Consider the following 14,901-nt stretch of genomic DNA (forward strand, 5'->3'; position numbering starts at 1 on the left):
CGTCAGAAATGGAAATCAAGTCTGGCCTGTTAGCTGGGCAACTAATCAGGATAACAGACTGTGGGCATCTTAATGGGATTGCTTCAGCTGTGGTTAGGGCTGTCACCTCCTGGAGCTGGGCACAGCGCTGAGGGCGGGTAGTCCCTTACCCAGAGCAGCCACCCCAAATGACCCCAGCCTAAAACCAGCCCGGGGTGAGGAGAGATGGAAATCCTCAATCCCTGCAGTGGGTCTCTGTGTCTGTTTTCGGGAGTGCTTTAGCAGCTTGTTATCACCAAACACTCAGGGAAGACTGTTCAATTAACAGAAGTTAGTAAAATTAGAAGATTTCACAGCAGCAGCAATGCTTAACACCAGATAGCAGAAACACCCTCCTTTGACACTCTTTGCCCATTGATAAGGTTTGATAAAGCTGTAAGCTTCATAGGCATTTTCTGGCAAATGAGCCATAAAATAGAATAGTTTAAGTATTATCCCTAAATGGTAAACCTTCCAATTACGCTTGAAGAAAAATTACTATATCCTGCTAATTATAGCATCCATGGCTTGGATTTGTTTGAAGAGAAGCTCACTTCATTTAAAATAAATACCAACTTTGAGGGCAAGACAGGGAGGGGGGATGGAGAAAAAAAAAAAAAAAAAAAAGAGAAATGAAAGAGCTGGAGCATATGGAGCACCCGTGTGCGATGGGGATGCGCTGCAGCTGGGGCACACCACCGCATCCATGTAGTTGTGGCAGCCCCCCAAACCCAGCAGCCTCCTCCAGTCAGGACCAGTCTGGTCCAGAGCCAGCAGCGTGGTCCTGCCTGCCTCTGAATGCCCCCCATCACACCCCAGCTCCATCTGCATCCCGCAGCAGGAGCCCTTCCTCGGGCTCCCTGCCGGGGTTCCATCTCCAAGATGAGACTCTCAGCCGCCACGGAGGCAGCTGCAGCCATGGGATGCCCTGCACGTGGCAGGATCTGTCCCAGCCCAGGTGACTCTTCTCCTCCTGCCCTGTGGCCCCTGCCATCGTGGGGAAGATGAGAAGCCCAGGCGGAAAGCAGGAGGAAGCTGTGAGTCTACAGATAGCAAGTGGCTCTTGGCAGCACTGCAGACCTGGTTTGGGGGTTTCCCAGGACAAGGGTGGGCTCTCCTACGTGAGATGATAAAGGCAGCAGGATTAAATAATGGGGTTTATTCTGGTAGAAAGAAGAAAATACTTCATAATAAAACTGGTTTCCAGAAAATGCCGAAGTCTGGCTTCAGTAGTTGCTCAAGAGGGAAACCCAGGCAGCACAGTCGGTGCGGTACAGGTGACCAGGACCCAGAACAGAGCCAGGCTCAAAATACCTGCGTAAATACATTGGTTCATCACAGACTCTATTTTTAAAGCAATTTCCTCCCAGACAGATCAGGGGGAGATCTGTGAGCCGCTATCAGCTCTATTTACAGCAAACCGGAATTAACCTCAGGACCTTCTCTGCTCTCCAGAAGGCATCACCACGTCCAAGCAATGGATCAAAATAAGACCAGCACCAAAATGCTCTCTGCAGCAGCTGAATTACGGGGAGAGCCGAGACCACCACCAGCCACCCAGACACAGGTCAAAACCAAAACAGTGATTGCCTTGATTCATTAAATCCGAGCGGACAGCAGCCAGCGTTAAACAGGGGACAAAGGGCTTTTGGGGCACTTTGGCTGTGCTGCTCTGGGGTTTGCTGGTTGCCACCTGCAAAATCTGTTGTACCATGTCACATTTAATTTTCCAGCAGGATTTGGTGTCCTTAAGAAAAAGCAACCAGAGGAGTAAAGAGGAGTAGGTGCAGGTGAGAAACCTATCACCGCCGAGAAAAGAATTAGAGATGCGACCACGGCTGCACGAATCAAGAGGGGTTTTGATTCCTCTCATTAAAGCATCACCTCTGTGTCCCGCACCCACTTCAGTCAGGGCTGCAGGCAAGCAAAGAACATAAATTCATTTACTGGACAGGAAAATCTAGACTCCACTTGCTTTTCCAGAATGAGCAACACCAAGGTCTTCAACCCTCTGTTGCTCCTTTCTCACAGTTTCATGGACCAGATAGTGAGGCTGAAAGTGTCAGGTACAGCTGCAGGTTTGACACAGGAAAAGTGAGCAAAGCATGGTAAAAAAAAAAAAAGGTCCGTTTTCATCAAACATATGAGAACATCATTTGGGGCTCCATATACTGATCGTAAAAACTGTTAACACTTTGTCAGGGAGGTCACAGGAGAAACAATAAAGGTTTTACCCCGTGTTTCCTTTTGCTCCTTCATGGAGCACAGGCAAACTGGGAAGAGAAAGGGGAACTGATGCAACAAACAAACAAAACCACTTTTTCCCCTTTCAGATTACTTTGGAATAAAAAACTTGAAAATAAACTTTTAACCTTATTCATCACTTCAATGAAATGTAACTACAGAACTGAATTCTCTGTTTATCAGCACTAATATTGTAGCGATTGTGAAGGAGAGCAAAGCTGCCCGACTCGCCAGGAGCACAGGTATTCCCACCCACCCATCCCATCCCCATCTCCAGGGGTGGCTCTCAGAGCAAATTTCTGGGCTGTAAAAACAATTTTTAAAACTGCTTTCTGCAAGAATTCTGCAAAAGGCTGTTTTGACTGACAATCCCGTCCGCAAACTCACTTGCCCAAAACCAAAACAAGGGAGTTGTGCAAATGGAGCCAACGAGAAATTGTTCCAAAAATGGCAAGGGATGAATATTCATGGCAATATTTTGGTTGCGTCTAATCTGTCTTTATAACAGACATTTCACTCCAGCACGCCAAGGCTGGAGCTCTAAACAGCGACAGCAAGAAATATAATTAGCATAAGGGCTAGTAATTAAGGATGCAAATATGGTAGCTGTCGCTCGGTAATTTCATCAGGAGGGCGGGAGAGCGCCGGGGCTCCCCGGGAAGCGGGCAGCATGCTCCCTTCACCTGACCAACGCCGCATCGCACAGTCACACGTCCTACACATAGAGGGGAGGCTGAATGTTGTGTTCCCAAAGCAGGTTGCCTCCAAAATCGCCAAGAGGTGACAGGGATGGCTTCATGCTGCACCGAGACGGCTCAAACAAAGCCCTGCAATGGTACATGAGACTTCCCCCGGCTCATCTGTTCTGCAGAACCAGGTGCCTGGCTCAAGCCAAATGCAACGTGCATCCTCACGGTGCTCTAACCCTGACGCGGGTGCCTTCTGCTGGCAGCCAGCCTGTGCCATTAACTCATGTGGCGTCACAACGTTGAGAGCATCCGATCCCTTCAGTGATGTTCAGAAGCGACTACCTAAACGGCACGTACAAATCCCTCATTTGGATGCTTAATTATAACTGGCGGGCACATAAATGCCTTGTTTATGGGCTTGCATGGGGAACAGAGTGTGTAACCCTTCATCTGGGCTCAGAAATGGGGCACGTTATGGGAGGAAACAAGCAGGGAATGAATGGCACGTGTCAACAGAGATTTTTTAAAAAAAAAAACAAAGCCACAAAAAAAAACCCAACCCGCCCTAAAATTCAAGGTGGCTCAGCGCGTTGCAAAACCAGGTGGTTCGTGGGAACGGGTTGATTTTATTGACTCTTGCAGCAAATCAGTGCAAAGGGTGAAGCCAGGAGGGAGCCATCGCTTGCAAAGATTTATTCTGCAGTGCAAAACAGCAATATCCAGAGCTAGCAGAGATCCCCTCCACACCCGGACCCAAACACTGCCAGTGCCCCTGAACTCTCGAATCTTCCCAGTGGGCAAAATATTGACTGAACAGGAAGCTAAATTCTGCTAAAAAAAAAAAAAAAAAGGAAAAGGGCTCTACGTATTTCAATATCCACCCAACCCTCGAGTCAAGTGACAGCTCTCCCTTACAAATGCATTGCCCTCATCATAAAGATGCTCTTACTTTCTTCTAGGATTTCCAGAACCCTTTATGCCACATATCTATCACACAAAGACTGGCTATTTTGAAAGCCCTGAAAGTGCAGACTGCTGATTTCTAATATGTATTGCATTTTATGGCTCAGCTACCAGGTTAATGTGCAGTGTCAAGGATTTCAACGGGACTATATTTATAAGCGTCATTAATTCATATGAGTTCGTAATAATCCCATAATATGGAATTAGCAGCATTTTGCTTTATCCAAGGTGCTGTTAAGATACGTATCATGCAAAGAGTAAGGCTATTCCACAAAGCAAAAATACAAAGGCAAAACAGCTTCAATAGTGTGTTATTATTAGATACTGAACAGTCAGAGAAGAAGAAAAGCTTGTTGAACAGAGGTGGAAGCTGCATTTTATGTGCTTTCTGGTATCACCGCTGCTGCTGCACAAGGAGGAATAGAAACCTGGCCTGTAAAAGCCAAGGGCACAAGAGGAAGATCGAGTCTCCACAGGGTGCTGGAGGGGAGCCCTGTGATGGGGATGCTCTGGTGAGGGAGGCAGGGCACCTCCAGCCCCTCTGCTATCCCCACCGAGCCCAGGCAGCCCTCACCCATCCCCACGTCACCCAGCTGCATCCCCAGCCAGCCCACGTCAAGCAACGGGACAGTTTAGCACCTTCCCAAAAAGTTTGTCCATCTCTGAACAATAGGCTCCAGCTCTTCTCGGGATCACATTAATTATGCAACGTTATTCAGCTGGGAGCAAAAAGCCCTCCAGTGTGCGTTATTTCTTAACTGCCATTATGTACTCTGAGAGAGAAGTGTTCAGGAGGAATTAGGGAAAATGCAGATAAATGAGCAGGGAATTTAGGACTGAGCTCCTGGGACTGGAATTGAAAAACCCTCGCAGCATTCACCATAAAACCTGCCTTTCAGGCTAAGGATGACAACAATCTGCTTGGCTTTTCCAGCTCCACAAGAGGGACTTCCTTGGACCCTTTCACGTTTATTCAGTTTGGGAAAAACTGAAGAAAGGGCATGCGGCACTGCTGCAGTTCCTACTGACGATGCTGAGCATCATCAAGCAAGAAAAACTCCTGCAAGCACCACCACTCACAAATAACTGCTATGCTAAACCAAAAAAAAAAAAAAAAGTTAAATATTTCACCTACAAAATCTCACCAAAAGCTCCGTACGGAGGAACTTGCATCCGTATGTCTGAGATCTCCCCAATGGGGTGTCTGCAGAAAACATTTTAGCAACGAACCAAAAGAGGCATCAGGGTCGCAGCACCCGGGGCTGTTCCCTGGGTCTGGCTAATTCCCTCAATCAGACTCAAGCGCCGAGTTGGAGAGCAAATTCACCTCCAGCTTTGCAACAAATTAGCAACGCACGGATCTAAACCGCGCTCTTGCTCTTCGGCTTTCGGGAAATGGATGGAAAAGTTACCTTCTTTGACGGGCGTAGTGATCAGTGAGCTCAGGCGTGGCTTTTCCCCACGCCACACCACTCGCCATCCCAGGCAATTCACCACCACCCCCATGCCAAGACCCCTGGGCCACTCGAGCACAACTCTTCCCTCCTAAAAACTACCTCTCTAAAGCTACCTAAAAACTACCTTGGCTTTTGGATTTTATTTTTTTTTTTACCTCCAAACGTGTTGCTACAGCAACCCCAGCATTTTATCGGTGCTCAGGGGAATATTCATCTCCAATTCAGCCGCTCCATGGAAACACATCTCAGCAGCGCCTCTCTCCATCCTTGCTTGGAGGGGGGGATAAGTGACCCCACCGCTCCGTGCCCAGTGCAGCACGAGGTCCACACCAGCTGGGCAAAGACGGGGGGGGTGGGTGGGAGGTGCTGTGGAAGGACCCCCTCAGCTTGGAGGAGCACCCAAGAAACCCTTGTAATGGCCAGCTCTGCGCTCACAGCCTCTGCAACGCAGCTGCGATGCCCACGGGGCAAAACCACCGAGTGTGTAGGAGTGGGGAGCCCGCGCTGGCACCACATGGCCATTACAGGAGGGATCCTGTTAGAAATCATTCCCTGGTTTGCTGCGGATTTAATACTTGGTCCATAACCTGCTGAACGCCGCAGGACACTTATGGCTGGTTTATGGCAAGCCCGTCTCTTTGAGCCCTTCCCAAGACTTCGCCCTCAACATGTGCTACACACCTGCTACATAGAGCAATCTCTCTGGGGACCAGCCCGTCCACAGCTCGCTACCACCTGTAGGACAGCCAGTGTGGCACAGGCAAAATTGCAAAAATTCCCATTCCGAGAAAATCCATTCGGTCCCGTCGTGTATTCTGCAGCACCCACGTCTCTCCCCTGCACCACAGTCACGACACTTTCCAGCCCGAGAAAACCCCGTGGCTCTAAAGGGCTCTCCAACACTTCGGCTGGAAAAGACAAGCCCAAAATAATCCAAACATGCCTCTAAACTGGGAAAGCTCCTTTGCCTTAAGGTGCCATTGCCCCTTCCGGCTGCAGAGCAGGTATGCGACTGGGTGTCCCACACACACACCAGCGAGCCCCTTTGCCTCTGACCCACCACGGGGCTTAGCTAACCCATAGAACATTATATTAGATTATAACATCAAGCAGATATGCAAGTAATTACTTAATATTAAATCATTAAAACAAAGCAAGTTTCTTCAGTCCCTAAAGGCAACTTTACAGCATCACCCAAAGGTCTCTCTGTGGCAGCGTTACCCTTCATTACCAGCACAGCACCAGAAGTCTCAGGGTCACCCTTAGGTTCTGTGGTTACCATGCCTTTTTTTTGTATATTTAAATTCAAGAAACTATTAAGGTTTCCTTGACCAGGGCCAAAGATCATTAATATTCCAAGCAAAATACTCAAGCACTTACAAATAAGCAGAAATGAAGTGCTGTGCTGGCCTGCAGATAATAAAATAATACATCTGATCATGCAAAAAGTAAAAGCAGAGTTCTTCCTCTTGATTTTGCTTTTTTTTTTTTCTTTATATGATCTAAATTTTCCCTCTCCCAGTTTCCCAACCTTCTGCTTTTTTCAAAGAAATGAATTCTCCCTACAAGACCTCAATGAAGGCAGGAAGACAGGAGGTGCACCTCCTTCCAACTCACCAGAATAGGTTTTCCTCCGTTGTTTCCCAACTCTTTTATTAATATCTCACCATATTTCTTCTCTATGATATTAATAAGTGGATTTTCATCCTGTTGGAATTTAAGATAAAATTAATATATTGGCAGATAGCCACAGCAGCCTCTAAGGTGTTCATATTGAAAATTATTATTTTCAACAGTTCATGCCTCATTTCTTGAAAATTAAAATTAGTGTTGTGGCAGCCGGGAATAATTTCCCAGATGTCTGCACAGAGGAGAGCACAGACCTGGAGGATGTGAGGAACGAGGCTTTGCTGCCACCAGACGTGTCCAACCTTGGGGCATCCCGTGTCGGTACCACTGAAGATGACATTGAACAGCCCCCCCTCCCCAAACCCAGATGCCAGATAAAACAGAGGTGGGGATGCTCTTCTTCGCTTCCCCGGTTGTCCGTGTTCGGCTGACATCGGAGCGAGATGCTGGGTGAAATGCACGAGCTGAACTGGCACCTTCACATCTTCACGCTGTACCCTTGAAGTTAAGCAGATTTCTCTCTTAACCACTTAAATTTCACCGTCCCATTGAACTTCAGACAAGGATTTGACCTAAAAGCTGCACTGGAAAAGTGAGATCTGCCAGAAAATGCTGTAAAAAGACAGGACTGAAAATTGCACGTGTGTGGACCACCTCCCAGTTACCCATGCCAGAGAGTATTTAAGGGAAGCACATGGGTGCATGGAGCTTCGGACAAGTGTTTGGATTTGTTTGGCTTTGGGGTGGCAATCCTGCTAGGTGACCTGGCAGCAGTGAGGAGGACAGCTTCCATCTCCGCTAGTCACTGTGGGAAAAAAAAACAAGTATTACAGTGGCCCCATCCCTCTGAGGGGCAAGAGGGAGGCAGCATTTTGCTTTAATTCACTCCATCCTCATCCCACCACGCTGCCCAGCCACCTCCTGCCACGGCGTGGGGACCCACATCTGCAGTGGGATGAAGCACCGGGCACCGCACGGAGCTGTTCGGTTTTAGCCGTGGTCTCGGCGAAGGGTTGATGCCCTGGCTGCCCCTACGGTGCCTCTCTGAGACATCCAACTGCTGCGTCCATCTCAGGTGCCCCCCACGGGGCAGGTCCTGCTCTTGGCCGCCTGCCCAAGCCTCCAAAGCAGAGGCAAATAATCTGCTTTCCTGAGAAGCTCAGTCTTTGCCCCACGTGGCATGGTGAAACAGGGATGGGACAGGGACCCTTCCCAAAGGCCAGAAGCGCCTGCAGCCTCCCCGCAGCACTGAAGCGTCCTTCTGCACTGTAAATCACAGGGAAACATTAATAAACAGCTCCATCTACTGACATCCTCACCTTCGGATTCCAGACCCCCACGGCAGCCCAGATGCATCATCCAGAGGCACCCGTGGAGTCGGCCGTATCCTGCCCGGGCCAAGCAGGCACCAGCTTTCATCCCAGGCACAGCCCTAGTACAACCCATCACAGCCCTGCGGGTCACTTGCAGAAAAGAAAATCTCCCAGATTAGCTCAGTGCCTCCACCTGACCCAGCTCTATTAGAATTCCCTTTCAATTTCAATTAACTGCCATTAATTAAATCTATTTTCATACCATGGAGTGACTTGCAATACCTCTTTAATATTGTATGTCAGCCGAGGAGAGGAATATACATGCGATTTTAAAGAGCTAACAAGCAAAGGATTTGAAAAGCAGCATCTGAGAACGAGCAGCCTCGTTACACCTGTGTAGCACTGGGGACATAAAAAGACGTGGCCAAGCCTTCGCTGCCTACAAGTCACCCTTTCCTTCAACACTGAGCACTGTGGTCCCTACGCAGCCCCCACTGGAGGACCAGAAATGGCACAACAACCCTCCCTCTCACTCAGCATCTTCCTCCAGAGGCTTTCACACCTCTGAGAAACGAGGCCAAAAATCACAAAACTGAAGCCAGAGGCACCCATAGACGTCGCTTCCTCCCCGAAGCTCCTCCAGTGGCACAGCACGGGGGCAGCTCTCCCTCACCTCCGAAGGAACTGGCCCTTTGCCCCCATTGCTCCCCTTGCCTTAAGGTTGGAAAAAAAAAAATATCACCTAATGCAACACAGACAAAGAGGACAGACAGATTTGGGTTCAGACCAGTTGATGAAATTGCAACAGTGCGTTCGGACGGCGCATTTATTTTATAGACCGTTTATTGCAGGTCCTTGGGTTACCCTAAAAGCGCCCCCAAGCCCCTTCCCTGCCCCAGGGAGACACACAGAGGCAGGACACCTGGATTTCCATAGTTTCCCCCATCTTCAAAGGACAAACCCTGCTCTCTCCTCTAGCACAGGGCAGGATTTAGCTGTGTCCGATGCCCTGGAGCATCACAGCAATCACTTCACACAGGAATACTGTGATTCCGTGTCCGCTTTGCCACGCATCCATCCTTTGCAGCCTTTTATTTTTCATTGACCAAGCCCAGCTCCATCTCTCAGATCCCACATTAGCTGCCAGGCTCAATGCAGTGAGTTTGGTCACTAAATCCTCCAGGCAGCATCTCCAGGGACACGCCTACATCTCCCACAGCCCTGGGCACCCCAGGCTCTCTGCTCTCCATCAGCCAAAATTAAAACCACGTCTTCTTTCTTCCACGTCGCCACTACCAAGCAGACACTGCAAAGCACCCGTGGGAGTAACGAGCTGTGCACCGCTCTGCCAGGGGGAGAGCATTATTTACAGCCAACAACAGGAATAAAGCTTCAAACTTCTTTTAAATTTGGAAGAAGGGGCTTGTGCTTGGGGATCTCAAGTGTGGAGAAGTCACTCACATGGAGGAGGAAGGTGACCGCCAGCTGCTCAGGTTGAGCACTGGGGCAGATGCAGCTGCACCATCCCTGGGGCTGCCCTGGAGATGAGAAACGCAGGAGTGGGAAATTAAGACTGAAGAGGAGAACATCAACAGGACCACAGGCCACTTATGGAGAAAAAAAAAAAAAAAAAAACCGTAAGTTAAGGTTGGAATAAACGTGTCCGAGTGTCCATCCTTCCTCGTGCAACTGCAAGGACATGGCAGCCATTCAGGGACTCGCATTTTTCTCTCCCAAAGGGGTGTGTTTAAAAATCCCAGCCTGCCATGTAGCTTGATGCAGTTGAATGTACCCTTATAGCTAGTCCTGATTTATTTATTAAAGCATTTGTGGCTTTTCTGAGCAGCTCAGGGAGCCAAACCCCATCCTCCCGCAGGCGCGGATTGGGCGATGGCTGCTGTGGAGTGGAAACGGCAACTGCACAGCCACACACACTCTTTCCAGAAAGTAACTTGCCAAAAAATCTTCAGCCAAACCAAGAATTTCCTACGGAGCAGATGGTGAGCACTGTCTGCGGGATTTCCAGACTGTCTTCCCCCACTGTGCTCAGCAGCATAAGCGCTTCAGTTGGCCTGCTGAAATCCACCACATCTCCTGCCTCCTCCAGGAACCCCACTCCTACGTGCATGTGGGATTAAACTGATCCAAAACCCTTTTTAAAAAGGCCTAAAACCTTTAGAAAGACTGTGAGCTGCCCTCTGAGGAGGTGCTCAGCACTCCCTGGCTGCAGGAGACACCTTGTGTAGCGCAGGCATAGTGGGCTCGTCGCCCTTGTCACCAACCAGCCCAAACACGTTTCCCACTTTGGTTATTTATGGCAGGAGAGAGAGAGAAACACGTCAGAGCTGTTAAAACCCCGGCAGAAGCATTTTGAGCTAATTATCGCCTTCTAATGCTCGCCAAAAGACCTGTGGGGACCTGACATGGGTGAGATACTAAAAGCAGAGTTTCTTGGTGTCCCCTACCCCCTGAGGAGTCAGGGTCCCCCCTGCTCCTGCCACACGGGCGGCTCACACATGCACCTCCGCTTCACCAAGCTTCACCAAAGTATTTAGACCCAGGGAGATAATTATATTGGGGACTGGCATCCCCAAGAGAGAGAAAAAACTGCTGGAAGAAAGGGAAAGAAGAGAGGTGGAGCCCACGTGACGGCAGAAATCCTCCCAGCAGCGCTGTGGTGAAAACATGCTTTGAGTGTATTTTCTTAGATGAGGCGTCAGGGTCGACACTGAAGAAAAAAAAAAAAAGAAAAAAAAAAAACTGAAACTGTGCAATTTTCCAAAAGAAGCTTCAACTCATACCAACTTGGCTTGGAGCAGTATGGTAGGCAGGCAGCGGACGGAGGATGCTCTTTCTCAGATCAAAACTCCCACTAAACTGAGATGCCAGGGCTGTATCAAAGCTGTCCGGGTTCCTGTCCAGGGTTCAAGTGTTTAAGCCAAGGTTCAGCCACACCCCAGCGATGTGCCGCAGGAGCTGGGGGGCTGCGTACCAACACAGGGCTGGCACATGCCCAGGGACCGCTAAGATACCCCCCACCCTGGATGAATTTTCAGCTGAGCGGAGATCAGAGCAAACACAGAACATGAAAATATTCCTTATGCAATTTTAACTCAATTTCCCAAACTTAGTTCCGTTTACTTGTTAAAGTTTAATACATCCCTGGGAGATGGAGGGAGGGAGCTGTCGGCGCTGCTTTAACTCTCCCCATGGCTCAGATGGCATTTTTTATTTGTGTTTCCACTCTCAACAGATAAATCTGCTTTTATCTCCATCCTAGTTATCCGACAACCTAAAAAAAATGCAGAGGTAGGAGAAGGGGACAGGCGTCCTGTAGGGAAGTCAATGATGGCAAATTTACTGCAAGGAAACAGAAAATACCAGGAGGTGATTCTGCATCTTTGCTGAGCATGACTCGTGCGTCGCAGGTCGTTAGAAATATTAATAAAAGTGAACTGGGAGTTGGCATTAAGAAATCCTCAAGGGAATTGACCCCCTGTAACCACCAAATGTAAGTTTAGGCTACAAAAAGCAATAGAGGCCCCCAGTTCCTGGGGTCACCACAGAGAAGTCAGGTTCTAACAGCACAGCCGATGAGTTAAAATGCAGAAAAATAGGGAAAAGATGTGCAGCGAAGTGGTAATGGATCTTTTCAGCAAGGGCTGTCATGGACCACCTGAAATTCCCTTTGCCATTTCTCTCTATAAATGTCATCCTCAGGTGGATGCTCTGCTATAAAGGGATGAATTTTTTTTTTTTCCCCACCTCTGCATAGAGTAGCTGTTTGTTTGAATGTTATAAATAGTCACAGCCTCTGTCAGGGCTCCCGAGACGGCTCGGCCGCCAACTTCTCCCTTGTGAGTGGCGTGCCCCGATTTTCTCTGCAACTCACCCCCTTCCCATCCTCCATCCCCTTTCTCCTGCCGAAGCGCAATGAGTTTCACTGAAAAAGTTTCACTTTGACCTATACCTGCATCAGGAGTTATTGCTTTTTGGATCTAAAGGGACTTTTCAGGGCACTAATCATCCTTCTGGGCAAGGGGGTACTTGGCGTGGAGGTCCTAAAGCTAAAGGCTCATCAGGATTCACCGCACAGTGCTGGGCCTTTTCGGCGGGGAGGGTTTAGGAAGGCAGGGAGAGAGCAAGGTAATAAACATCTCTCTAATGGGCACGTCTGCGACGGCAGCCGAGACAAACGCACTGGAGGCATTTTCTTTTCCCCGAGACGGCAGCCAGAGTTTACCCTCTACAACGAGCCCCTGCAGCCGTTAATGACTGAAAGAGCCACTTCCTATAATTAGATTTTCATAGGTGAAATGAATTTAGGCAGGCTGCGGTGAGTGATTACGAGACTTAATGATGGTCTCTTCCCATGCCCGCGAGGATGCTCGGGGAAAGCTGCATCCCGGTTATCTTCACCAGAGGCAGGCGCGGCGTAATTCGATATATTTTACGCAGCGAGGAGAATGGACTCCTGGTAGGTTTAACATCCCTACAGCCCCTTCCAGGCACGAGCAGGGAGAGATGACTGCGATGGGGGAGTAAGATACAACACAGGGAAATCTCTGTCATCCTGGTACATACGCACACATCCCCCTCTGCCACCCCCCGGGCAAGCAATAACATAATTTACCCTCATTAACATCAGCTTGCTTAGCACCAGCCTTATCCCTTGTCCACCTGGGATGCAGGATGCTGCTTCTGTAGCCCCCATCAACACTCCTGCTCTAAAACTACCCTTTATCAGAGCAGATTTGCTGTCTTTTCTGTAAATCACATTTCTGACAGGGCTGTCGGAGCTCCCTGGGAAGCTGCTCCAGGACCTGGCTGGGTTTGATCCCAAAAAAAGTACAAGCTGGGTCATGGCAGTTTTCAGCCTGTCCATGGGAAGACGGAGGTGATGGAGCATCATTTTTTTTTTTAGTCTCCCTCCACGAGCGGCTCTCGGGAAAAAATAAAGCAGAATCACAATTGCTCCCAGTCTGAGTCTGTCAGCAGCTGCAGGCCCGGTGGTGTATGGATGTCACAGCTTTAATAGTCCTTTCAAAACAGGCTGTGGACATGTCGTGGTTTAACTCGGCAGGGAGCTAAACACCACACAGCTGCTCACTCGCTCACTCCCCCCCCTGCCCCAGGGGGAGAGAATTGGGGAAAAAAATAAAGGAAAATTTTGGGTTGAGATAAAGACAGTTTAATAGGACAGAAAAGGGAAAATAATAATAGTAGTAATTAAAATAATATAATAAATTAGACTACACAAAACAAATGATGCACAATGCAATTGCTCACCACCCACCGACTGATGTCCAGCCAGTTCCTGAGCAGCAGCCCCCGGCCAGCATTCCCCCCAGTTTATATACTGGGCATGATGTCATATGGTCTGGGATATCCCTTCGGTCTGTTGAGGTCAGCTGTCCTGGTTGTGTCCCCTCCCAACACCTTGTGCACCGCAGCCTCCTCGCTGGTGGGGTGAGGTGAAAAACTGAGAAGTCCTTGACTTAGTGTAAACTCTGCTCAGCAAGAAATAAAACATCAGTGTGTTAGCAACATTATTCCTATCCCAAATCCAAAGCAGAATCACAGAATCAACTAGATTAGAAAAGACCTTGAAGATGATCTAATCCAACCGTTAACCCAGCACTGACCATTCCCAACTCCCCCAGATCCCTCAGCGCTGGCTCAGCCCGACTCTTTAACCCCTCCAGGGATCCCGGGGACTCCCCCCTGCCCTGGGCAGCCCATTCCAACGCCCAACAGCCCCTTCTGCACAGAAATCCTTCCTCAGAGCCAGCCTGACCCTGCCCTGGGCAGCTTGAGGCCATTCCCTCGGGGCCTGGCGCTGGGGCCTTGGCTCCAGAGACTCATCCCCCCCCTCTGCCCCCTCCTGGCAGGGAGTTGCCGAGGGCCAGGAGGTCTCCCCTCAGCCTCCTCTTCTCCAGACTGAACCCCCCAGTTCCCCCAGCCGCTCCCCAGCAGACCTGTGCTCCAGACCCTGCCCCAGCTCCGTTGCCCTTCTCTGGCCACGCTCGAGTCATTCAATGGCCTTTTTGGGGTGAGGGGCCCAAAACTGAACCCAGGAATCGAGGTGCAGCACAAAACACAAAACACAGCACTATACCAGCTACTAGGAAATAAATTAACTCTATCCCAGCCGGAACCCAGGACAGGACATAAAAGGTTGGTTTGTCAATCCGTCAGTCACCCAGGGCTAAGCCACTAACTCTGCTGCATTGCTGCACGTTGCATTGAACAATCTGGCTTTCCAAGATCAAAAAATCTTCAACTTCAGTGAAGGGTTGCAGCTGCAGCCCTCCCCGATGACGGCACTCTGGAACAAGAAGGTGATAAACTCAAGGGTTTATCATCCTTAAATACCCTAATTTCCTTATTTCTTCTGGAGCTCATAGTCCTCTTTGCTGGCACGATGTCACCCAGCGACACTACGATAGCGCTACCCGACGTGCCAAAACTCTTTCTGCCAAAATCCATCCTCCGGGTCTGATTCACCCGGTGTGGAACAGGAGAATGGCTCTGTGATGTGGATTTGGAACTGGGGGGTTTGGCATCACTCACTGCCCCCCCCCCCCC

Source organism: Athene cunicularia, assembly GCF_003259725.1.
Source record: "Athene cunicularia isolate RWA chromosome 5 unlocalized genomic scaffold, athCun1 chr5_part1, whole genome shotgun sequence".
NCBI lineage: Eukaryota > Metazoa > Chordata > Aves > Strigiformes > Strigidae > Athene > Athene cunicularia.